Below are 24,577 nucleotides of genomic sequence, written 5' to 3'. Positions count from 1 at the left end.
CATATAGAATACAATGCAATTGCCATCGTTAGTCCTGGCACTACATCATTGTCTCAACAGATCCATTATACATGGCTAGCTTGGGCTAACATGGTCATGGAAAAGACATTTCCTACCATAAAACAATACATTGATACGTCTTTTAGCCCTACCATATTTAAAAACATTAATGTTGTAAAGTTTTAAGTCATTAAATCCAAAGGAATCTGTCTCCGGGTTTCCCTTATTTGAGATAATGGTCATAGTTTGTACTTGTCTTTGGTGTCTCGACCCCATGTTTGTGTATTTTGCCTTCTACTCTCACTTCACAGGAGAGCCATCTAGGCTTGTGAGGTCTGTCCACCTTTGCCAGTTGTATTGTGTGACCTCTCTATGCTTGCATGTGGAGGTGGACAATTTTTTGTATTTTAAAAATTGTTTGATCTTGTTGTGTAATTGTGTTTTTGTTGGACATTCCTTTTTCTTCCAATATCCCTATGCTTGTCGGGGAGGGAGACATGTTTGGGGAGCAGGAGAAGTAGGCCTATCTCTAGTGATATGGAGCCTTTGAATATTCCCAAATAGTTGCATAGCTGTTGGGTTTCTTTCCACAATGGTTCAATGTTGGAGCATTGCCACCATATGTGGCTCATCGTACCTCTATCTGTTTTGCATCTCCAACACAATGGTGAGGAGAGCAGATATATTTTATTCAATCTATTTGGTGTAAGATACCACCTGTATATCATTTTCTTGTGGGCTTCTATGTGGGAGTAGCAAGATGTGGAGCCTTTCAGGGCCGATAGTGATTGCAGCCATTGATCTTTAGTAATGGGGAGCTGGCATTCTTTGTTCCATTGATTCATAAATGAGAATTCTGGATGGGGAGTGTTTTGGCCTAAGGCTGCATAACTAAGAGATAAAGATTTAGCTTTGATCGGGGCTTTGTGACATCTATCATAGATGTGGAGCAGGGCTTTGCCATCTCCAGGTGTGTGTGTTGTGAGGTGTGTGATAAAGTGAAGGCAGATAGGCCTATAACATTTAACCCCAGGGGGAGTATGTGTAGTTTGTGTTGTAGGCAACACAAACCAACGTTTAGTTATGGGCCCCTGGGGTGGAGCCTTTGGAGAGCAGGGTGGGCCAATGCTCCACTCCGCAGTTTATACACAATTGGGAGAAATAAGGTCCAGGCCAGAGTTTTTTGGAACTGTCTCCAACCCACTGCTCAGCTGCAGATAATCAGCTGTAGCAGTGGGAATAAACCCCTCCCTGCTAGGCAGGTAAAGGGGGAATTGCTGGCTTCCTCCCAGGAAGCAGGTAGGAGAGAGGCTGTCCTCTCCAGTGAGAGAGTCAAGGAAACTAGGAACTGCGAGTGCAGAAAGGAAGCAGTCAAGGCTGGCTTGGAGCACTGGGAGTGCAGAAGGAAGCAGTCAAGACTGGCTTGGAGCACTGGGAGTGCAGAAAGGAAAGCAGTTAAGGCTGGCTTGGAGCACTGGGAGTGCAGAAAGGAAAGCAGCAGGCTAGCTGAGAGCACTGGAGTGCAGAAAGGAGAGCAGAGTGGTACTATCTAATAAGGTTGGTGCAACCCAACGATATGCTTTTGTTAGTTTAACCCTGATAGAGAGGGATATCAAAAGTGAGTCAGTGCTCAGACGAGCTAGGTTTTTGTTTAAAGGGAAAACCTGTTATATTTATGTTTTAGTTGTGTTGCGGTGTGGACTTGCCAATAAAATTGCCTGGATTATATGAAAACCAAAGGACTGTGCCTGTTGTTTACCCTAGAGGACAGTGCTGCCTGCAGACAAGGATCACAGGTGTAACACCTTATCCAAAAATATACTTTTTATCTGAATATATGGAAATATAAAAGATGGTGGTAAATTGTATTTGGTCTGTAGCGTAGGGAAGGGTAGAACGTCTCCTCGGGAGCATAGATCTATAAGGCGATTGACACCCAGCTCTGTCCAGCCATTCAGTGATAACCAAGGTGATATAGAGTGAAGTGTAGTTAAGGGTGCCCATTTCAGAAATTTGTCTTTACACCATAAATGGTAGTGAACTAGGGATAACCACACACAAGAAGGATTTGGGAATTGTTATAGACAACAAATTAGGTAGCAATATGCAATGTCAATCTGCCGTTGCTAAGGCCAGTAAGGTTTTGTCATGTATAAATAGGGGCATAAATTCTCGAGATGAAAATATAATTTTGCCTCTTTATAAATCGCTGGTAAGACCACACCTTGAATATGCTGTGCAATTTTGGGCACCTGTTCTAAAGAAAGATATCATGGCACTAGAAAAAGTGCAGAGACGAGCTACAAAATGGATAAAAGGAATGGAGCATTTTAGTTATGAAGAAAGGTTAAAAAATTTAAATCTCTTTAGTTTGGAAAAACGGCGCCTGAGAGCGGATATGATAACATTATACAAATATATTCAGGGCCAGTACAGTTAGGCTTGAAGAAAGGAGATTTCATCTAAGGCAAAGAAAAGGTTTTTTTACAGTAAGGGCAATAAGGATATGGAATTATTTGCCTGAAGAGGTAATTTTGTCAGAGTCTATACAGATGTTTTTTTTGTCTCTCCATTTAGAGAGTTGGTGTTTGCACATTTGTGGCAGCAGAGATAAATTGTGTTTTATTATCCCTCTGGTGGTGGTCGCAATTCTAACTCCCAGATACATGAGGTGTGTTTGTCTCCAATCTTAATTTTTTGGCGTGGCTGGCATATTAGATCAGCGATCCTCTGATCACTGCCTTATGTGCCTGACATAGTGTGTCTATTTTCATAGTGTCAGAGCAGTTGATATCGGAGCATAGTGTGATGTCTTCCGTGATTTTTTCAATTATTTGAGAGTCTCGCAGGAGCGATTCATTAAGCCGCCATGAGCCTTGTCCTGTGTGTGGGTATTTCTCAGTCAGTGTCAAAGTGATGGGAGCGTGGTCAGACCACGTTATTTGTCCTATGCGTGTGTTCTGTACATTTGGGATGAGGGAGGAGGGGATAAGAAACCGGTCTATTCAGGATTATGAGTTATATACGTGTGAGTGAAATGTGAAGTCCTTTTCTGCCGAGTGAAATATGCGCCAGGCATCTACTAAGTGTGAATCATGTATGTGTTGTCTAAGTTGGGATGATGCAATTGATCTTTTTTGGGTAGTTTTGTGCAATACCTTAGCGTCCGAGGACGTGTCTAGGTTAATATCCAGTAGAAAGTTTGTGTCCCCGCCTATGATCAATTTACCATATACATACTTTTGTGTGAGCGAGATTATTTTGTCAATGAACTCTATTTGATTTTCCTGTGGGCCATAAATATTTACAAGAGTATATTGTTCATTATTAATCTGGCATTGTCACCAATTTTTTTACATAGTGAAAAAGAAACATCCTTACTAATCAAGATTGATACGCCTCTTACGTTTCGGGTATCCTACGTGGTAGCTAACAGGGTATTGTTTAGAAGAGAATATAGGCATTTTAGTTTTTAAGAAATGGTTTCTTGGTAGAAAGCTATGTGTGCTTTCAGCTGTTTGGCTTCATTCAGTGCCAGTCTCATCTTATGAGGGGAATTTAGGCCCTTGGAGTTCAGCGAGAGAATGTTCAAAGTCATCATTTCAATTTCCTAGTGGCCGCTATGTTTTGTTTTTTTTGTGCACTTTTTAATTTTATTGTACTCAATGACTCTGTGCATAGGATAATTGGCAATCTGCCGGTTTGTAAATTGACCTGCTCAGATTCGCTGTTAAATCTGTGAGGCTGTAAGAACTGTGAAGTGGATGGGGGTTGTATGGTGGGGGTAGTAGGGGTAGGGTGCCTGGGGGTAACTATATACAATGGGGAGAACGGGTAGATTCCCTTTATTTCCCCAGAAGGATCTAGTGGCTCCATGAAGCCTAATTGGGGGGGAGGGTGTAATGCATACCTGTAACTTGCCACCCCTAGTTTAGTCATAACATTCTTGTAATAGTCAACCTTTCACTGCCTAAAAATCATGTTTGCGCAAGGCATGTAGTTATACATGTTACATTGTAACCTTTGAACGAAATAATATAAAAGAAAAACCTTTTAAAAAAAAAAACATTTACAAAAAAAAAAAACATTAGTGCAATATCAACACTCTGGATTGTAAGCTCACGTGTCTTCACGTCATGAAACCCAGGTCATATATTGTAATTTGTACCGTTAGTGGCCAGTGTTGTTAGTCACTTATGCTTAGACATAGATGACCATTCTTTTTGGATCTTCGTAGGTGATTTGCAGTGTTTGTCGGATAGATCCATATTCTCTTGCAGGGTAACATTCAGGTTCCATTCCCATAGCAGATGGATGCCTTCAGCGGTAGTTGGGATTCGGTGTTCCACTCCTTTTTCCTGAGGATTATCTGTGTTGGATATCTCTATTTATAAGGCATGTCCGCTTCTCTCAGCGCTTTGGTTATAGGCGCTAATTCTCTGTGTTTTGCTAGTGTTGTTGCAGATAGATCAGTAAAGAGCTGGATGCCCGCATATTCCCTTGGGATGGTATCTGTGTTCCTTGCTACTTTCATGATGATTTCCTTTGTGGTATAGTAGTGCACCCTGGTTAGGGTGTCTCTTGGTGCCGTAGCTGCTAAAAAACGTGGTCTGGGTAGCCTGTGTATGCAGTCTAGGCGTAGGTCAGCATCTGTGAGGCCAGGGCATATTGCTTTAAATAGTGATATTGCATAGTTGTGGAGTTCTGGAGGTGTAATGTCTTCTGGTATGCCGCACAGTCTAATGTTGTTCCGCCTATCGCGGTCCTCGTGGTCAGTCACTTTTTCTGTTAAGGCTGCTAGTCTCACTTCAAAGGATTCAGAAGCCTCTGCCAAGTTGTTGTGGGCTGTAATTATTTCTTCTGTTTTATCCTCCAATTGTGAGGTGCGTTCCGCTATAGCTTTAATGTCTGATCTGACATCACAAGCCAGTTTTGTGAACTCCATTTGTAGAGTTTGCTGTAAGTCTTGCAGCATTCTCTGCAAGGCTGTTTCAGATGCAGGAGCAGTGTTCCCTTGTGATATGGATGTGCTGTCACTCCTGTCTGATCGTGCTGCTGGCGATGAAAGGCTGCCGCCGCCATCTTGATTCCAGCTTCTAGTTGGTGTAAGCGGCTTAATCTGTAGCGCCGCTGGGTGCAGCTTTGATTTTTTTCGCCAATTTTTGTGACATCTGCAGTCTGGTTGAGCTGCTGGTGCTGTCGTTGTGTTGTAAGGTGGGTATTGCTTTGCTAGTCGCTGTTTTCAAATGCACCCTCGACAGAGATAAGCACTCATGTGTCTATGTCCATGATTTGCCAGGCCACGCCCCCTATTTTATGTTATTTTTAAGTGATTTCCCTATCCACATTTGTTTGCAGGGCACTTGTCCTACTCTTAACCCAATTTTACTTCCTTTTGCAGCCCTCTAGCCCTTTACAGGAGTTTTTTAGAGCCATTTTTGTGGCTAAAAGTTCGGGTCCCTATTGACTTCAATGGGATTCGAGTTCAGGGTCAAGTTTGGGGTCAAGTTCGAGCCCGAACCCAGACTTTTTTTCAAAGTTCGGCCGAACCCGCCGGACCCGAACATGCAGGTGTCTGCTGAACTCTACTAAAATAATGTAACAGATAGTTTCAGCTATTGGTAAAATATAAAGGTAATGAAGATGTAAATGGGTGAGACTCTCAAACAACTGGAGGAGCATGCTATATATTTAGGGGGAACCAGGGTGGGTGGGAGGAGGGGAGTGTAGGTGGTTAGGGCTTAGGAAAAGATGCAGAGCTTCAGTATTGTTGGTTCTAGGAGTGTGAGGTGAGGCCTGAAGAACAAAGATGGAGATGAAGATATTTACAGCGAGGAGGAGGAAAGGAAAGATAGAGAGGCTCGAGTAAACATGTGTTGTATACAATTGAAAAGTTTACCAACCAAATTCTAACACTCAAAATATTTATAACTGTGTACATTAAATATTGTTCAGAAAACTTAAATGACAATAATAAAAACTGCATGCACAGACAATTACAGTGGCAAACTACAGGTATAAATGGTAACAATGCTATAGTAGCACATGAGAATATAGCAACAAAGTAAGAATAAATGAGGTGTTAAATCATCTAAGGTCAGTAAAATAATGTCTGTTTTACATGAATTGTTTACATGGCCTGATCATTTGCCTCATCGTGCCACTGTGTTATCACCGCATAAAAAACAAGCAAAAAATACCCCAATAAATAACTTCAAGTACTTGCTATAAATCGTCTTCTTTATGTGCCTGCAATGCTCCACTTCACACATCATAGGTGACAATCAAATTTACTTAACTTCTGATAACAGACACCATATAGAATTAAAATGGAATGCCATCTACAACATGTGTGTTTGACATAACTGATAATATGTAATATATACATTGAGCTGAATATATTTCCTGTAATATATACATTTAATTAAATGTTTGCTAAATTTATGTTCCTGCTATTTGAGCCGTTTTATGACATGATGCACTTAGTATGGGTACCAATATCATTGACTATACTTGTACATTATATCATTGACGGGTACCAATAGCATTGACTATACTTGTACATAATATCCCTTAAAATCAATGGCAAATGTAAGATCCAAGCTTCCTGCATTGCAAAAAAAACATGAAATTGACTATACTTATTCATTATATCACTTGAAGTCATCCAAAATCATTTTGGGAGAGATTTATCACCAGTGCAATTATATCTAATTTTTAGCAAACCAGTTTAATAAACATCTTCTTTTAAATACTATACAGACCAGAGTCCTCAACAATGGATTCAAATACAGGCCCATCAGAAATAAGAATAATCAATAACAAGTAGTGATGTCGCGCACATAAAATTTTCGGTTCGCCAACCGCGAATGCGAACTTCCGCAAATGTTCGCGAACCGGGCGAACCGCCATAGACTTCAATAGGCAGGCAAAATTTAAAACCCACAGGGACTCTTTCTGCCCACAATAGTGGTTGAAGGGGGGGTGAGGAGACCTACTCTCCTTCCCCCCCGGCCCCCACCCCTGGGCGATGGGTGGGGGCCATAAAGATAATGAGGGGGGGACCTATTGTCCTCCCCCTCTCCATCCCCCACCCCTGGGTGGTGGGTGGGGGCCATAATGATAATGAGGGGGGGGGACCTACTGTCCTCCCCCCGGCCCCCACCCCTGGGCAGCGGGTGGGGGCCATAATGATAATGAGGAGGGGACCTACTGTCCTCCCCCCTGGCCCCCACCCCTGGGCGGCGGGTGGGGGCCATAATGATAATGAGGGAGGGACCTACTGTCCTCCCCCTCTCCGACCCCCACCCCTGGGCGGCGGGTAGGGGCCATAATGGTAATGAGGGGGGGACCTACTGTCCTCCCCCCCCCGGCCACCACCCCTGGGCGGCGGGCGGGGGCCATAAAGATAATGAGGGGGGGACCTACTGTCCTCCACCTCTCCAGCCCCCACCCCTGTGTGGCGGGTGGGGGCCCTAAAATTAACAATAAGGGGGGACCTACTGTCCCCCCGGCCCCCACCCCTGAGCGGTAGGTGGGGGCCCTAAAATTAACAATAAGGGGGACCTACTGTCCCCCCCAGCCCCCACCCCTGAGCGGTGGGTGGGGACCCTAAAATTAACAATAAGGGGTGACCTACTGTCCTCCCCGCCCCCCACCCCTGAGCGGTGGGTGGAGGCCCTAAAATTAACAATAAGGGGGGGACCTACTGTCCCTCCCAGCCCCCACCCCTGAGCGGTGGGTGGGGGCCCTAAAAATAACAATAAGGGGGGGACCTACTGTCCCCCCCAGCCCCCACCCCTGAGCGGTGGGTAGGGGCCCTAAAATTAACAATAAGGGGGGATCTACTGTTCCCCCCAGGCCCCCACCCCTGAGCGGTGGGTGGGGGCCCTAAATTCAAAGGGGGGGACCCTAGTCACCCCCCCCCCAAAAAAAAAAAAAATATCCCCCTACCTACCCCCCTCACCCTAAAAATAATGGGGGGGACCTTTAACTAAAAACCTGTAAAAAAAAATAGATAAAAACAACTTACCATTCAATGTTTTCTTTCTTCTAAAATCGTCTTTTTACAGCCCAAAAAAAGACCAAATAAAAAAACATAACAACCGACGCAATTAAAATAAAAAAATAAAAAAAAATAATCCATCTTCACCCATGGATGGCTCTGCTCAGACTGAACTCTGCAGGGCGGGGGAAGGCTTATAAAGCCTTGCCACACCCTGCAATTAGGCTAAGAACACTCGGATTGGCTGGTTTAAGCCAATCAGAGTGCTCCTTGTCATTTTACACAACGTGGGAAAATTCCAAATAACTTTCCCACGCTGTGTAAAATGACCCCGAGCACTGTGATTGGATGGCTTGAAATCCATCCAATCACAGTGCTCTGTGTCATTTTACACAGCGTGGGAAAATTGAACTTTCCCACGCTGTGTAAAATGACACAGAGCACTGTGATTGGATGGATTTCAAGCCATCCAATCACAGTGCTCTGTGTCATTTTACACAGCGTGGGAAAGTTCTTTGGAATTTCCCCACGCTGTGTAAAATGACACAGAGCACTGTGATTGGATGGATTTCAAGCCCACCAATCAGAGTGCTCTTTGTCATTTTACACAGCGTGGTGACAATAGGTCCCCCCTTATTGTTATTTTTAGGGCCCCCACCCACCGCTCAGGGGTGGGGGCCAGGGGGGGACAGTAGGTCCCCCCTTATTGTTAATTTTAGGGCCCCCACCCACCGCTCAGGGGTGGGGGCCGGGGGGGGGACAGTAGGTCCCCCTTATTTGTTATTTATAGGGCCCCCACCCACCGCTCAGGGGTGGAGGCCGGGGGGGACAGTAGGTCCCCCCTTATTGTTATTTTTAGAGTCCCCCCTTATTGTTTATTTTAGGGCCCTCACCAACCGCTCAGGGGTGGGGGCCAGGGGGAGGACAATAGGTCCTCCCCCTTTTTTAGCTTAGGGTCCCCACCCACTCAGGAAGGGGGGACCCTTTTTTTTTTTTTTTTTTAAACAGTGAGCAGCCACAGGCTGCTCACTGTTTAATAGACATGCCCCTACTCGCGGTATTGCGAGTAGGGGCACAATTTACTAATACTAAGTAATTTTTACTTAGTATTAGTACATTTGGCCACAAACAAAAAAAAAATCACAGTGCTCTGTGTCATTTTACACAGCGTGGGAAAATTGAACTTTCCCACGCTGTGTAAAATGACACAGAGCACTGAGATTGGATGGATTTCAACACCGCTCAGGGGTGGGGGCCGGGGGGGACAGTAGGTCCCCCCCTTATTGTTATTTTTAGGGCCCCCACCCACCGCTCAGGGGTGGAGGCCGGGGGGGACAGTAGGTCCCCCCTTATTGTTATTTTTAGAGTCCCCCCTTATTGTTTTTTTTAGGGCCCCCACCAACCGCTCAGGGGTGGGGGCCAGGGGGAGGACAATAGGTCCTCCCCCTTTTTTAGCTTAGGGTCCCCACCCACTCAGGAAGGGGGGACCCTTTTTTTTTTTTTTTTTTTAAACAGTGAGCAGCCACAGGCTGCTCACTGTTTAATAGACATGCCCCTACTCGCGGTATTGCGAGTAGGGGCACAATTTACTAATACTAAGTAATTTTTACTTAGTATTAGTAAATTTGGCCACAAACAAAAAAAAAAATAGGGGTCGGACCGAACATCGCATATGTTCGCCATCCGTTGTGAACGCGAACGCGCTATGTTCGCCAGGAACTATTCGCCAGCGAACCGTTCGGGACATCACTAATAACAAGTCAAGGTCAAAATGCCAAATAGAGATAGAAGATAAATCCACTGTGTGATTACCAGTAAATGAAAACCATGACAGGGCACTGATAAAAACCTGAAATGAGTTTAAATAGCCTTAATATTGCAGTGATTGGCTAGAATTCACCTTGTTATGACAAAACATGGATGCGTGTTGTAACGGATAGACGGGCACCCCGACTGGGTACCTCCGTTGAAGGATACTCCTAGCGCTTCGTGAGGGCTCCAAGCACAGAACTGACTGTACTGGCACATACAGCCTCTTTTATTCACAATCCACAAACATAGTACTGCCCACAGGGTTTTGAAATACAACGAATAAATCCATACAATACACACAGACACTCCCACACAAAATCCTCCCCTCTGCCTGTGATATGATTACTGAACACAATGGGTGATATAATTATCACAGGCAGAGAAATATAGTTTTTTACAAAATATTAATAACTTCCAAAATATACATGCCATTCACATAAAGCATACATTTTCAGAATTAGCATGCTTGAAATATACACATACTCAAAAATCAGGGCAATCGGTTCAGGGGTTAAAAAGTTAAGGGAAAGTCCTATTTGTCCTATTTGACCAAATGAAGCATGGCTTCTGCCCAAACCCAGTTCCACAGAGTCTTCTATCCTGGAGATAATTGGGAAGTAATCCAATTATCTCCAAGGAAAGAGGCAAAACTCCATTAGCCACATGGTAGCAAAATACAATAAAATACATAAAAAAATATAACTGTGCAGCTATTGCATAAAACAGGTACAAAAACGTTGATCCTACCTCTTGTAACAAAATCTGATCAATTCTTATTCACACTAACCTATATCCCCTATCTACCATCCATCTCAAATAGTTATTTTTTGTAAATCTCATTGCCAACTACATTGACTGTTGAAAAACATTTGATCAGACAAATTATTCCTCCATAGCCTCTAAAACTACTGGAACATTTTTATCAAGTGGTTCGGATGATGACTTTCAGCCATTAACATTGTATTGGCATCAGCTTTTTCCTACGAATATAAAGCTGAATATTACCATGCAAATCAATGGTCAAAGTTACACCCAAATAACTGATTTGGGATCACTTCCCTTAGTGAATTTTGAAATTAAGGTATTGCCATTAACATATTTTGTTTATTTTTATTTTTAATTGTATGTCAAGGCTGCCCCACACAAAAAGCAAATCATCTGTGCAGTGCCTAAAATATTGTATATTATCACAAAAAGGATTAGAATCTGGACTCCACCAACCACCGCATATAGAAGGGAGCAAATTTTGCACCCGTTAAAGTCCCACATCTTTAAAAATAAAAATCACAATCAAACCTGATAAAGTTATGTCTTAACCACTTAAGGATGGCGGGCACTCTATGCCGTCCTTAAGGAGCCAAACCTAAATGGCGGCGGTCGGCATAGAACATCCCCTCCATCCACACCACCCACCTGATCTCCGCCGTTCCCCCAGTTGCGATTGGCGTTGTTCCCGGTCTGGGGGGACTGCCTGAAAGCCCAGACAGTCCCCCCTCGGCAAATTATAGTTAATACAATGTTGAACAAAGATCCGCACACCAGCCAAGCTATAAGACTTGCTTTATCCACAGAAATCACACATTTGCAGTGATGTTACTACCACAAAAGATTCTGGGTGGGCATATGCAAATTAGTTTAACAAGGAATCACATTTTTGCCCCATTCCATTTTGAACATGGATTCATTGGAGTCTGTGTTTGCTGTATACAACAGTTTTGAAACACAACTTAGGAAAAAATGCAAAGCCAGTGAACCACTCTTGGACAGCTGTTTCATTGTTAATGCAAATCATCAGCATGAGGTTGCTTACTGGCTTGCTATTGAGGCTTGGCAGTACTTGCGAAGCAAAAACCAAGTTATGGTGGAGAAAAATTGTGATTGAAAACCCCTTCCACCTGAAGTCTGTGGGTAGTCAATACAATGTTGAACAAAGATCTGCACACCTGTTTGTGGGAAAAGCAAGTCGTATGGCTTGACTGGTGTACAGATCTTTGTTCAATCCATGTTTAAAATGGAATGAGGCAAAAATGTGATTTCTTGTTGAACAAATTGGCCCATGCCCACCCAGAATCATTTGTGGTTGTAACATCTGGTGTTCAACATTGTATTGACTATCCACTGACTTTTGGTGAAAGGGGTTTTCAATCACAATTTTTCCCCACTATAACTTGGTTTTGGTTTTAACTTGGTCTTGGTTTTTGCTTATATATATATCCACAAATAAATAAAAACATAAAAATATATAATTACATAAATAATTTCATAAATATACAAGTAGACTTTGAATATATAAATATGTATATATATTTAAATTCTATGTGCGTATTTAGGTAATATTTTTACATTTTACAGTAATTTTACTAATTACAATTAGAAGGTTAAGATACTAAGAAATATTTGAGACTCAAACATGAGAATCAAATCTGGTTTTAAATACAAAATAATGGAAATGCTTAAGACATATTCTTGACTTGAACCATCAGCACTGAATAAATTATAGATTAGAGAGATAATCCCTTGACACACAACATATAATAGTATTATAAAGTCCAATAGATGTCTCCAAAATTAAAGATACTTTATTATGAACTAGTAAAAGGGAGGAGGCACAATACTTGGAATTTGAAAAAAGAAATACAATATATTATATACCAGGCAAGAGAGAATCTATGAGAGGAGAGACCAACTCCACCAGACCTAGCAGTAATAAGTCCCCAAATAAATTGGAGTAGATAAGTATCCAGCCAAAATAGAGGTATACAGAGGGGTAAAATAAAATAAAAGTATAAGTACAAAGTATCCACCCTATGTCTCCTAAATAGAGCACATTCCGAGGTGTTCTATACTGTCCCTCATAGATCCAAGGAGGAAACCCTCACCTTGGAATATATACTTAAATTGGCAGTTTCAAACGGAAGTAGATAAAAGTAGAAAATTGTATCCCTACAACTCCTAAAGGAAACACCTTCGAGGGTGTTCTATGCTGGCCCTATATAGGAGAGAGAGGACAGACAGAGACTGCCTAGGCTGTATCCCTTCAAAAAGACTCAATTAGTGCTGATGGAAAAAAAATGAAAATCAAATCAAACACCTAGTGCTACCATAGTGACTAGTGACATACAGTGTAAAGATAAAAATAAAGCTAAAACCCGACGCGCGTTTCGGTGCATGTAATGCACCTTCGTCAGGGGCTAAAAAAAGCCTTTTAGTCACTAGTCACTATGGTAGCACTAGGTGTTTGATTTGATTTTCATTTTTTTTCCATCAGCACTAATTTCTTTTATACCCTTTCTTGCCAGCCACGCTGTGGAGTACTTGGACGCGTGTGATGGAGCATTGTCCTGCATGAAAATCATGTTTTTCTTGAAGGATGCAGACTTCTTCCTGTACCACTGCTTGAAGAAGGTGTCTTCCAGAAACTGGCAGTAGGACTGGGAGTTGAGCTTGACTCCATCCTCAACCCGAAAAGGCCCCACAAGCTCATCTTTGATGATACCAGCCCAAACCAGTACTCCACCTCCACCTTGCTGGCGTCTGAGTCGGACTGGAGCTCTCTGCCCTTTACCAATCCAGCCACGGGCCCATCCATCTGGCCCATCAAAACTCACTCTCATTTCATCGGTCCATAAAACCTTAGAAAAATCAGTCTTGAGATATTTCTTGGCCCAGTCTTGACGTTTCAGCTTGTGTGTCTTGTTCAGTGGTGGTCGTCTTTCAGCCTTTCTTACCTTGGCCATGTCTCTGAGTATTGCACACCTTGTGCTTTTGGGCACTCCAGTGATGTTGCAGCTCTGAAATATGGCCAAACTGGTGGCAAGTGGCATCTTGGCAGCTGCACGCTTGACTTTTCTCAGTTCATGGGCAGTTATTTTGCGCCTTGGTTTTTCCACACGCTTCTTGCGACCCTGTTGACTATTTTGAATGAAACGTTTGATTGTTCGATGATCACGCTTCAGAAGCTTTGCAATTTTAAGAGTGCTGCATCCCTCTGCAAGATATCTCACTATTTTTGACTTTTCTGACCCATTTTGCCAAAGGAAAGGAAGTTGCCTAATAATTATGCACACCTGATATAGGGTGTTGATGTCATTAGACCACACCCCTTCTCATTACAGAGATGCACATCACCTAATATGCTTAATTGGTAGTAGGCTTTCGAGCCTATACAGCTTGGAGTAAGACAACATGCATAAAGAGGATGATGTGGTCAAAATACTAATTTGCCTAATAATTCTGCACTCCCTGTATATTTAGCCCTGAAACTTTCCAAGACACCATAAAATATGCACATGAGGGGTACTGTTTTACTATGAAGACTTTGCTAAACACAAACATTATTGTTTCAAATGAGTAAAACGGATCACAATAATGATAGTGTCACTAAATGTGAAGATTTTTGCATTTTTCACTCATAAAAGGCACTTTCACTGATGATATCATTGTTGTAATACACTCTACTGTTTTGAAATACTAATATTTCTGAGACAGCCACTAGAGGCTGGATTAACCCTCAGTGAAATATTTTCAGCTGCAGGGTTAAAACTAGAGGGACCTGGCACCCAGACCACTTCATTGAGCTGATGTGTTCTGGGTGTCTGTAGTGGTCCTTTAAGTGTATGTATATCTGCATGCACTGGCATACATACAGCGGTCACAGCCCTGCGACCCCTGTGACCAGATGCCCGCTGCCATGTGTTGTGGCCCCGGCCCGCACAGAGTAAGCACGGGGGGGGGGGGGGCATGGATCAATTTTCTCACAGGGGCCCCATGGGTCGAGTGTACGGCACTGACCTCCATGATGGCATACCATTTGCAAAAGTAGGCAACCCAAGGTATTGCAAATGGGGTATGTCCAGTCTTTTTTAGCAGCCACTTAGTCACAAACACTAGCCAAAATTAGCATTCATATTTGTTTTTTGCATTTTTCACACAGAAAAATAAATATAAACACTAACCTTGGCCAGTGTTTTTGTATTAAGTGGCTACTAAAAAAGGTTATCTACTTGTGCAAATGGTATGCCATCATGGGGGTAATTCTCAATCCTGTGTTACAATACAGTCTCAAAGGCAACATAATCAGTCTTACAAAATTCAATGTGTATAAACAGAAAAATGGAACATGTTATATTTGACCCTGTAACTTTTCAGAAACACTATAAACCCTTTACATGGGGTTACTATTGTACTAGTGAGACATCACTGAATAGAAATATGTGTATTTTTTGCAGTAAAAGCTAACAGTATTACGACATTCACAGTAAAAATGCCACGCAGATCTAAAAAAAAATATTAAAAATATTAATTTCTCACACCTTTTTAGATTTTATTCATAATGAATTATGTTTCATATATGAATAGTTAATGTGCAATTAAAGCCCTGTTTCTTCTGAACAAAATGATATTTGTGTGAGGGGCAAATAAGGCCGTATAGGGAAAAGTCGGTTGTGGTGTGCCGGAACCGACGTAGAGGTAGGCCTGTAATAAAAGAGGGCCCACCCATGAGGTGTAATGAAAAGTATAAATAGAGGGCGTGGAGGGTGGGGACATGCGAGTCGCTAAACTACGTACGGGACGGAGGAAGGTGAGTAGGGGGTTTAAATAGGGTAACATGCCCCTCCCACAACTGCAGGCCAAGCCTTTGCATTTGTGTGAGGGGCAAATAAGGCCGTATAGGGAAAAGTCGGTTGTGGTGTGCCGGAACCGACGTAGAGGTAGGCCTGTAATAAAAGAGGGCAAAAATAGATACCTGTCACAAACCTAAAACAATCAACAAAACCTTAAATTGCCTAGCCGAGCAAATAAGTGCCCGGCACTTTAAACAGTACTCTAAATTGTGCAAGGGGAAGTAAGGAATATTACACATGTTGGCCATCTAGGGTAGACTAAGTGTGGGGTAGAGAAAGTAATGAAAAGACTGCATGAATAGGTGAGATTTCCTGAGACCATGCTGCAAGATGATGTGTGACTAAGAAAAGAGAGGGACCACAAGAAACTGTGAAAGCAGGTATTGTGGTTGGACAACTAGATTACATAGATACTCAGCTGAAAAGAGACTTGCGACCCCCAATTCTGGCCTAACTCACAGTTGTGATTAAACGGTTGATCCAAGAAGGCGAAAAACCCAGTTTGAAGCGCTTTCCAATTTGCAACAAGCTAGGGAAAAATTCCTTCTTGACCCCAGAATGGCAGTCAGATTTATCCTTGGATCAAGCGGATATCGCCCTACATTGAAAGGGTGATGCTCGGGTCGTGATGACAAGCATAATTAGGTCTGATAGGGATTGAAGTACGTGGATGTAGATAGGAATCTGGAGATTGAAGATTCCCGGAACCTGAAAAGAAAAACACCTGAGTATGGAAAATCTGGTATGAGTAACATGAAACTGTGTGAATGGAAACCTGTGAAGTTGTAGACTGGATAGGTAGAGTGATGTAAGTAAGAGGTGGCAAAAAAAAAAAAAGAAAATCAATCGCAGACGACATGTCAGAGACAGTAACGCTATAATAGAGAGCGAGAGCTCCGGCGGGAAAGATGGCGACCACGAGCCACAAGGCTGGCAACCCGTGATCAGGCACCAAAACTCCGGGAATGGTAGCGGCCATGGGAGAGGTCGTAGGCAGAGATACATAGAATGCATAGAGGAGGCACAGGACCGTTCGCACGAAAATGGAAGTCCGGTTCGGGACCAGCCAAAGCAGCAGATGCCAGGGACCCTAAACTGCGTTACCCGTGGAGGTGGACAAACACTGAGAGTACAGCTGGCCGGAAGGCTGCGTGGGGGGGAGGGGGGAGGAAGCAGAATCGTGAGAAACCGCAACAAAGCGCCCAGAGCACAAAAGGAAGGTAGGAGCCGAAACTCCACCGCGTGATGAGAACCTGACCCAGCCAGAGAGCCCGGTAGGAAAATACCACGCCTAGGCCTAGCAGCAGAGACCTGCTAGAAAAAAAAAGAGATGGAAAAACAGCGCATAAGCGACCCGATGTGCGCGTGAGTGTGTGAAAGTGTGTGTGTGCGTGCTGGTGCTGGCATACTAGCTAATGCCAAAAAAGGCGAAACAATTAACACTAGGTTCGGTGACAGGTGAGGCCCTGCTAGATGCCAAGCGGCGTGAGAGGCTCTATCTATGATTTGGCGCGAGGGGAAATCGTGGCCACTGAACGTTGTGGCGGGGTGTCGGCCTCCCAGTGACAGTTAAACATAAGATAGAATGGGAGTGACAGGTGAGGCCCTCTCTATGCCACAATGCGAGGCGACTAACTATGATTTGGCCCGAGGGGCGTAGTACCTCCGAGTATGAGGATGGGTGTTGGCCTCGCGGGACCACTAACCTAAGGCGAAGAAGCCAGGGGGAAATTACCACTAGTGGACACCTAGGGCCCTGACAGCCAGCAACAGCTAACTAAGAGGGGAGGAAAACGTGTGAGAGAGGGGACGTACAGCGTGAGTGAAAAGAAAAGAGGGGGCGGGGTACGAGGAGGAACCAAAGGGCCGACCGTAACTGGAGGGCAGAGTGAGCCTGCCGGAGTCCAGGTGGTCAGGGTGTATAGAAAACGCAAGTAGGAAAGGAGAAAAAGAATGCGCATTCGTGTGAAAAGCCCACAGGGCTCGTGAAAAAGGGGGCTAGATTGACGGCAAACGTCAACTGAGTAACCCACATAGCCACCCAGCCGCGCAGAGGGAACAAGTGAACCGTCTCAAGGCTCGCACCACATCCAGACAGTCACGCAGGGGCATGCCGCATACCTACCACAACTCCCATGACCCACGACTGGCGCAGAACGTCGTACCGCACCGCAGAAGTTCAGGGACTTTTACTGCTTGAAAACATACAATACTAGACAGTGAGGATTTAGAGTCCCATATCTGTGAGACTAGCACATGTTCTAAATAACGAGCAAACTACCATAAACGCTTTATATGGTATATATGCCAATACTATCATGGAGACCTAGTGGAGTCAAGTTACTTCTAATTACTGGGAGACTGGATGGATACATTGATATCAGTATGTAGATGAATGGATTTGATTTTGATTGATACTTTGTGAAACAAATTCCTAGAGACTGTATAGGTCAAAAAACGAGCGTTCAGCTTGTTGTATGCGACAGGAGTAGTGTGGGTGGTGGAACACAGGCAGGACAAACCCTCTTGTTAACCTAACAGAGATTAACATTACAATAAAATACATTTGCTGGCAACTGGCTCACATACTGTATAGATCAGATACGTAGCAGCCCAATGAGATGCCAAGCAAATTTAGGAAGCACTTTAAAACAAGTATGATCAATTAAGACTGTTCTGACTTCTTGTGGCAATAGGAAAAAATCAATTTATATGCCCGGGCTACGCTATTAATTGGAGACGTACATCCTGTTTCAAAGATTTTAAAACTCGGTAGCAGATGCACACAAATATATTTGGCAGCAACACCCACAAAAAAGTTAGCAATTAGCTGCGATATGGCGAAGATATCAGAATGTGTAATAAACAAAGGTCTAGGGGAATGGAGACAGGGAAAAAACAAAAAAAACCTTGCTATCGGAAAAGCTACCGCATCTGCACAGCCAACTACGTTACAGTGAGGGCAAGCAGGCCATCCTGTGCACAGCCGGAGGACCAGAGCTCCCACAAAGCACAGCCAGACGGAGCAACACGGGAGCCGCGTGCAGAATCATCCCTACCACGCCACGCGCACATCCAGAGAGCGGCCGTACGGGAAAGCCACGAACACAAAAACCATGCGGACCAGGCGGGCAACGGCAACAAGGGGAAAGAAAAAACTCCGAACGAGGTAAGAAAAACTCACGGCAACAGGAGAGGTGGACTGGAAAGACAGCCGACCGAAGCAAAACCAGCGGGGGAGAAACGGCAGGCCAGGTAAGGAGAACCACGAGGGAAGCAGATGGTGACCGGAAATAGCGACATGCGAGTCGCTAAACTACGTACGGGACGGAGGAAGGTGAGTAGGGGGTTTAAATAGGGTAACATGCCCCTCCCACAACTGCAGGCCAAGCCTTTACATATAATAGGTGTGGGTGCACATAATATGAAAGAGGTGAATTACCCCTGAACAGACAGATAGCGCAAATACCAGTTTTTGTTTACATTTTGTTTTGATTAGAACTTGAGCAACTGCCTCAGTCCTGAAAAGATGTTCAATAGACTCTTTCGGCTCCTCAGTATACCCATTATATTGATCAAAATGATATTTAATGTCAACAAGACCCAAATCGTAAAGAATAACCAAGTAGCGGGAATGTACATCCACTCATACCTATACGTAATTGTCTTTTCTCTCTATGTACTCCAAAATTTATAACAAATGCTTTGTAGCTCTTCCACATCATGTGACCAATATTTACACCAGGTAAATCAAACCCTGCTATATTTTACATTACAGGGTTAAAAGGACAGGGACACTGCATAGACAATAAAGTGATCTGGGTAGCTATAGTGGCTCTTTAATTAAATAAACTAGAAAAAGGAAAAAGAAAAAAATTAAAGGCTCCCATAAAGCTTTTTTTTTTATTTATTCTTTTCTCATGCCTGGAAAAAAAAAATCACAAAGCAAAAAGATTAAAAAAAAAAAAAAATACTGCTAACATTGATACATTTAAAAGCAATTAATTGGGAGCAGGCGATGTGAATCATAGCATGTCTAGAAAACCAATATAGAAAATCTATTACAATGATTAAACATCAAATTCAATATCATGAGCATAACAGTTTTCTGCAGTTTTCCTGTTGGGGAATATCCTATTTGGAACACAGATGTGTACACAGACACACAATGTTAAATGCACACATGCATACTGAAACATTAAAAGCCAATCAAGGATGCACTCATACTTGTAGGATCTAAGCAAGGATTTAGTGTGTTTTCTGCGATAACGATCTAATATATGAATCATTTTCTACTGAAAGAGAACCGTTTATACAAGAAATAGTGCTTTGATTTTTGAATTTGGCAGAATTAGGAGTAACAAAGAGAAGCATTACTTAACACAAAAGAAAGCAATATATGCATTAATCTTCCAGCAGAGATATCAAAATGCAAGATTTTTAGAATTTGTTATGTCAGGCTAATAAATCGAAGTAGTAAACAAAATAATGAAATAAATGTTCTTCAAATAATAGGCACATTTAGGTTTATTTTCTATTTATACTCTTCTAAAAGAAGGTATGGGTACATCTTCATTCTCTGAATTATTGAACCAAAGTAATGAAAACACACAATGGGCAAGGATTGCGGTTCATGCTTACATTTAATATTCATTTTGAGGTCCTTTATATTTCCTGTAAGAATTAGTTTAGGAGAAAAGATAATAATGAAAAAAGTATGTTTTTTTCTTTTTCAAAGGTTCTTGCATTAGAAAACATTTTCCCTTAAAAAAAAAAAAAAAAAAAGCTAACTCTGTTTGTGTGCATCTAATAAGAATTATTGATACAAGCTGGTCTATGTGCACAGGCTTCACGTTCATGCATGAGCAATTCCTATTTACATATGTGCTTATGTGATATGAGTGCACTAAGTGCTGGAAAAGGTGTAAAACTGCATTTGTTTTGTGACAGGTTAATTTTTTTTGTTTGCTTTTTTTTTCCTTTATTCATTGGAGTAAAGATTTGCTTACCCCTTACCCTAGAGAATCCCTCCTTTGAATGTTGACAACAAGCCTTTGGGGCTGAGTGAGGATGTTTATACACAGAGACTAAGTACATAAGGATGAATTGCAGAAATACTGCCAAGAGGCAAGTTCCATGTAAAAGGACTTGTGATCCTCGTGTATACGGATTTCTTTAGCCTTTATCATTTTGTCAATATATTGCTAGCAGTTTAATCATTTTGAATGCCAGGAGGGGTTGATATGTGGTTATATATCCTCTGGCACACAGGAAGTTAACATCTGACTTCACAGAGTTTTATCTCAGGATCAAATGCCCAGTTCTCTTCAGCACTAGCGTACTGTAATTTTGAAAAAAGGTACAAATACTGTGTACTGGTGAGTAACCATATTAAAGAAAGAAAAAAAAAACAACAACCTTAAAACAAACAAAAAACAATATCTCTATATGGTGCTGCATTACACATAAATAGCAAATAAATGCAGTCAGAGAGGTAAAACACATTTGTTTTGACAATTCTGTATACGGTTTCTTTATTTCAAAAATACATTGATTCCCATCCACTTTCCTCGTTAACATAGTAGCACCTATTCTCTTTTCCATCCATAGCACTCAGCAGTAATGATCTGTTAAGTAGACAAAATACATTAATACATATACTGAATGTTATATATATAGTCAGGTAAGTTTTAATGGAAGAACATTGGCGAATAAGCAAAATTGTTCAATTTATTTGAGAAATTTACTTAAGGTTCTGGTCAGGGTACCTTGGAACAAGTGCGGCTATATTTAACCCCTGCACCCAATTGCTGTTACAGAGAGGACATGTATTATGTGCTGCTAAATCCACAACTGTCTATTTACATTATATAACAATATTATCACCTGAGAAATGCATATTGCATTAGTTGCTGTAGGCAGTGACGCTCCTCTGTCCATGGTGCTGAAATTGACTAATGCTTCTCAAGTTACAGTAATCACTAGTAGGCTTTGTGCACAGTGCACTGGTTCAGCCAAGCACTTTTTCCCAAAACTGAAATTTTGCCCTGGACATCTGACACTCATTCAAATAAAGAGTTTTTCATGAACAACATTCAACCAGACATTTAAGGAAACCAACAAATGGTGTACAAATGGGCCAATCAGAGTATCATTTATATCATGTAGATAAATGTTAGGAGGAGGAGCAGTAAAAAAATCTCTCTCTCTCTCTCTCTCTCTCTCTCTGTCTCTCTCTTTATCTATATATATGATATAGATATATAGAGAGAGATAATAATTATATGCAAATAATAATTGAAACACAACTAGTACAGAGAAAATACTATAACGCCAACTAAGAATAATGTATTTGTGGCTGTGTTAAAATAAAGTAAAGACATAGAATATATATGCCAAGGAGTGTATCAGCATTTCAACAGTAAAATGATTTATTAATCTGATATACTGGCTCTGAAAATTTAATAGATTTCACCAAACCAAAAACTACCACTCACAGCAATATATTTTGAATCAATATAAATTCTAAAGATTTTACTTACTGCTAAATCGATTTGTTAATTTGTTATTAGGCCGTACAATCTCTGCTGGAAAGCAAATCACTGTTTAATTGCATAAGTAATCTTTAATTATTCCTAAATTTCACATCATCCATTATACACTTTATCACTTGTAATCTTCTAGAGTATTTGTTACAATAGAGGACAACTAAGGATAACGAGAGAGGTAGTCAAACAATAACTGGAGGTCACAGTGTCTCTTGGTCAGGCTCTTTGATTGTCTGAATCATATGAATATAATATATAGTTTTATTTAGATGGGCCACAGTTACCAAAAATGATGATCTGGTGTTTCTTAGATCATGCTCAGTCGTAGTTTTAGAAGTGTTTTTTTTTCACATGTAGAGAGAAGAAGAAACAACACAAGCAATTTTAACCTGAGAGAAATAAACTATACTTAGGGTGTGTGTTTGAGCAATTTGATAACAATCTGAAAGCATCTGTCTTTGTAAGAGAGGAAAATCTCCTGGGCTGTGAATGGTTCTCACTGCTTAAACACTTGTCTGGTGCTATTTTCGGTGTCTTTTACGTTACATTGAGTGATTTGTGAAAAAGGTACCCTTTTACAGGTAGTAGAAAAATGTTTTAATAATTACCATAATATTTTTGTCTGGCTAAAAATATCCAGCAATATTAACCTGTTGGGCAGGAAATTCAACTTAAAAAGTATAAAGTGGCCCCCTCAACTATATTCCAGTCTATTTCTTAGCCCCATTCAATAATAGAAAATACAAATGGTAGAAAATTATCTGAGTGGTTAGTACTGCTACTAGTATATATACTGCAGTGCTATAAAATACACTTATCATTATATAAGGAATATGGATAACAGAAATGCTAAACAAAAAAATAAAGCAATATAGTGCACGATTGTAGTAAAAGTGGAGTGCATTGAAAGTATATAAAACAAACTCACATGGAGCATATCTCTTCAGCAGTTGTGTTCTTAGGTGACACAAGCCCTCTTCATTTTTCTTAGGCTGGTATACTCAAAAGAGAACACAGCAAATAGAAGCAGAAAGCTTCTAAGTGAAAGTGACAGTGAAAGTGCAGTGTAATCAAATATCTACTGCTCACCTTATCCAGATCCTAAGCAACCTGGCTCTAGGTATCAAGGTTTGTGTATCTCAGAAGGGGGACTCCACCTTTTTTCTACATCAAAGAAGGGTTGTGTTCCCCTTTTGAGACACACTTACCTTATCATTTCTGTTATTCATATCCCTTATATATGAATATGAGTTTTTTATAGCGCACCACTATATGCACTGGTAGTAGTTCGAACTAATCAGGTAATTTTCTGTCAATTGTACTTTTATTGTGATAAGCCATATGAGAATCACACTTGTGTGGTAGCTGCTGACATAATTGTATATTATTTTACATAAGCTCTACGTTTTGTGCAGATCGCTTAGGTTTTTGTCGGTAATAGAAAATAGTGAAAAAATAGGAAACCAATGCTGCTGTGAAAAATAGCAAGGAAAATAAAATTATAGTTAACAAAAAAAGTCTTATTCCTGGCTATCCATCATTTTACCTGTAGGTAATACCCAAGTACACTGTTAAAAGAAAAGACACGGGAAAGTTGAGAAATGATGAAAAAAGGAAAAAACAAAGAGAAGACCAATTGATTAATCAAACTGAACATGGAAAATCAAGGGCACATCTATACATTAATGCGGAATGAATGTGTTCAAGGATAATCAATCTGCAGATTTGCAAACATTATTAGATGAGTCATTAGACTCTGCAGTCCAACATGTACCAGTCATGTGGAATGTGCCCTTATGCCAGCTGCCATATGTATGTTTTGCTCCCGATGCAAATATGGCTGAAACAGTTCAGCTGCAAAAAGAAATAGGAGCAGATTCTTCTTTACAGAATCCTTAGGGAATCATAAACCATTAAACAGATTTTCTTCAAACTAAAGTTTTTGAATGCAGATGGAAAGTAGACGATTCCAACTAAAAGGATATCAGATCCACTTTCTGATCGCAATACTCAGTATAAACGACATCATTTTGCAGTCTCAAATTCCAAGATAATAATGTGACTTAGGTAGAGCAAAAAAGCCCTGGACTAAATCCAGATGGCTGATGCGTTTTGGTGAGGGAGAATTTTGAACAAAAGAGGGCGAAATAGGGTAAAGGGCATACTCCCCACACGGTAGAGAACTGGAAAAAGACAGAAAGTGCAAAGAACAAGAAAAAGAGGGTTTTAGAGAGGCAGGGGACTACCAAGCTTTTCTGTGGCCCCAGAACTCATCCCTTAATCCACAGTTATAGAAATCAAGCAATGGAGCCCATGTGGAGAAATAAGGCTGCTGTCTCTGGCATAGGGACGCCGTCATCTCCTCCATGGTTTAAAATTCCTTGAACTTAGCATCCCTTTGTTGGAATGTTGACTGGCGAGTGCTCCTCCAGAGAACCAAGATCAGAGTTTTTTGCAGCATTCAGGAGGTATTTCAGCAGAGATGTTATATAGATGGAGAAGGTTAATTTAGTATAATTCAATAGGGAAATTCTCCGGGGTAGAAAGGAATCTCCAGTAAGCAGCACAAGGTAGAGTGGATGTTCCTC

Source organism: Pelobates fuscus, chromosome 3 (genome assembly GCF_036172605.1).
Source record: "Pelobates fuscus isolate aPelFus1 chromosome 3, aPelFus1.pri, whole genome shotgun sequence".
In the NCBI taxonomy this organism is placed as follows: domain Eukaryota; kingdom Metazoa; phylum Chordata; class Amphibia; order Anura; family Pelobatidae; genus Pelobates; species Pelobates fuscus.
Note: the sequence above shows the minus strand (reverse complement) of the source record.